The sequence below is a fragment of the Oncorhynchus tshawytscha genome, unplaced genomic scaffold (genome assembly GCF_018296145.1).
Source record: "Oncorhynchus tshawytscha isolate Ot180627B unplaced genomic scaffold, Otsh_v2.0 Un_contig_3003_pilon_pilon, whole genome shotgun sequence".
Classification (NCBI taxonomy): Eukaryota; Metazoa; Chordata; class Actinopteri; order Salmoniformes; family Salmonidae; genus Oncorhynchus; species Oncorhynchus tshawytscha.
The window spans coordinates 3865-6611 of NW_024606517.1; the positions used below are offsets into that span (position 1 = coordinate 3865).

The 2747-nt window shown below is 54.2% G+C and overlaps 1 long non-coding RNA gene across 1 annotated transcript; it reads left to right on the forward strand.

Moving 5' to 3' along the window:
• The first annotated feature begins 278 nt into the window (after nt 1–278).
• Nucleotides 279–1086, forward strand: LOC121842176. Its single transcript, XR_006080976.1, has 3 exons — nt 279–419; nt 510–565; nt 661–1086. It is a non-coding gene; the product is annotated as an uncharacterized LOC121842176 (long non-coding RNA).
• The last annotated feature ends 1661 nt before the right edge of the window (nt 1087–2747 follow it).

Genomic DNA, 2747 nt, shown 5'->3' on the forward strand with positions numbered 1-2747 from the left:
GATTTGGTAGCACCAGTGAGACTAGAAAAATATTCACTCAATGGCAGGGTAGGGAAGCGAACCAGGGTGAAAGGCAAACACACTATTCATCGCGCCAATATGGTTAAAACTGTCGGATTGGTCCATGATGTGTAAACTCCACCCTCCAGCACACCAGTGCACACCAGCTGAATGAAATCAAGAGCACCTAATCGCAATTGGGAAATTGAACCAATTGAAATGAAGTTCATTGGTTGACAGCTGTACATAATTAGCCATTCAGGTAAGAAGGGTCTGGGATTCCTTTATGAGGTGCAACCAAAACAGCTGTTAAACATTGCAACAGGGATATTCTGGCAGGGTGTCTGTGTAGCATTAGTTCTGAATACGGTTGTGGTTTTGATCACTAAAATGGCTGTGACTTTTGGACTCTCTTTGAGGTTAGTTTTTCAATGTATTCATCTGATTGGTTTACCTTGTCTTAAAGTGTTCACTGGATATTGATGTTTACCTGTCTGAATGTTTTGTAGTGTTTCTTGGCTTTGTTGCCTGCTAATTGGAGGGATAAAGTGTTTTCCACTTCAAGGTGCGTTTTGGTTTACACTACTTCAGTTAAAATCACAGTCTAGTTCCAATGGCTTAAGGCTGGCATTTTACCACAATGTTTTCTTTGTTTCCTAGGTGGTGCTTATGGGCATCCTGCCTGCACTGGACCTGAACCAACTGGATCCCAAGCAAGTGTGGTGTCTGGTCCAAATGCTAAAGCTACTGGCTACAATACCCTGGCAAGTGTGACGCAGGGTCCAAATGCCACAGCTGAAGCAACTGCTAAACATACCTCTGCAGTAGCGGCTGCCGGCCCGCGCGCCTCTGCTGAAGCAACTGCCAGCCATACCTCTGCAGAAGCGGCTGGCCCCGCGCCTCAGCTGAAGCAACTGCCAGCCATACCAATGCAGAAGGGCCGGCCCCCGCGCCTCTGCTGAAGCAACTGCCAACCATGCCTCGTCAGAAGCGGCTGGCCCCCGCGCCTCTGCTGAAGCAACTGCCAAACAAAGCTCTGCAGAAGCGGCCGCCGGCCCCCGCGCCTCTGCTGAAGCAACTGCCAACCATGCCTCGCAGAAGCGGCCGGCCCCCGCGCCTCAGCTGAAGCAACTGCCAGCCATACATCTGCAGTAGCGGCCGCCGCACTCTGCTGAAGCAACGCCTCTGCAGAAGCAGCTGGACCCCTCGCGCCTCTGCTGAAGCAACTGCCAAACATACCTCTGCAGAAGCAGCTGGACCCCGCGCCTCTGCTGAAGCAACTGCCAAACATACCTCTGCAGAAGCAGCTGGACCCCGCGCCTCTGCTGAAGCAACTGCCAACATACCTCTGCAGAAGCAGCTGGACCCCGCGCCTCTGCTGAAGCAACTGCCAAACATGCCTCTGCAGAATCGGCTGGCCCCCGCGCCTCAGCTGAAGCAACTGCCAGCCATACCTCTGCAGTAGCGGCCGCCGGCCCCCCGCGCCTCTGCTGAAGCAACTGCCAACCATGCCGAAGCGGCGGCCCCCGCGCCCTGCTGAAGCAACTGCCTCTAGCGCCGCCGCCCGCGCGCCTCTGCTGAAGCAACTGCCAAACATACCTCTGCAGAAGCAGCTGGACCCCCGCGCCTCAGCTGAAGCAACTGCCGCCATACATCTGCTGGCCCCGCGCCTCAGCAGCAACTGCCAGCAACTGCAGAAGCAGCTGGCCGCGCCTCTGCCAAACCCTGCAGAATCGGCTGGCCCCCGCGCCTCAGCTGAAGCAACTGCCAGCCATACCTCTGCAGTAGCGCCTGGCCCCCGCGCCTCAGCTGAAGCAACTGCCAAACATACCTCTGCAGTAGCGCCTGGCCCCCGCGCCTCTGCTGAAGCAACTGCCAAACAAAGCTCTGCAGTAGCGCCTGGCCCCCGCGCCTCAGCTGAAGCAACTGCCAGCCATACCTCTGCAGAAGCGGCTGGCCCCCTGCAGTAGCGCCTGGCCCCCGCGCTCAGCTGAAGCAACTGCCAAACATGCCACCTCTGCAGAAGCGGCTGGCCACCGCCTCAGCTGGGAAGCAACCCCTGCGCCTCTGAAGCAACTGCCAAACATACCTCTGCAGTAGCGGCTGGCCCCCGCGCCTCAGCTGAAGCAACTGCCAGCCATACCTCTGCAGAAGCAGCTGGACCCCGCGCCTCTGCTGAAGCAACTGCCAAACATACCTCTGCAGTAGCGGCTGGCCCCGCGCCTCAGCTGAAGCAGCTGCCAAACATACCTCTGCAGAAGCGGCCGGCCTTGTACAGACGGCCCGACCCCCTTAACAAGCTAGATAGGAGATCATAATTTGGTTTGCACAACTCCTTAATCGTCTTTCCCCTGTTACTGTGCCTCCATTCGAAGAAAAGGGCAAAGGTAACTGAGGTGAGGAATTGTGCAAACTAATGCACTTGTTTGAAATGAGGATCTCCTTCATTTGCTCATCGTTATGCAAATTGTTTACAGGGGTGAACACTACAATGGTATGATTTTTTTTAAATTTCAAAACCATACGACTAAAATTTACATCTGATTTGGTCACTATTGCTGACACTTAGGTTGTACGGTTTTGTCCTGGTGTTCCTGCTACTCTTGCATGATTTGTTCAATAAACAATTTGACTTCCCAAATGCTTTGTCTTTTAAATGTGGGTTTTCTTCTGCCTACCATATGTTTGCTGATTAGGGACAGACTGGGTCTGGAGAAAAAGGGATTGTGGCTCACACCACTTGTGTA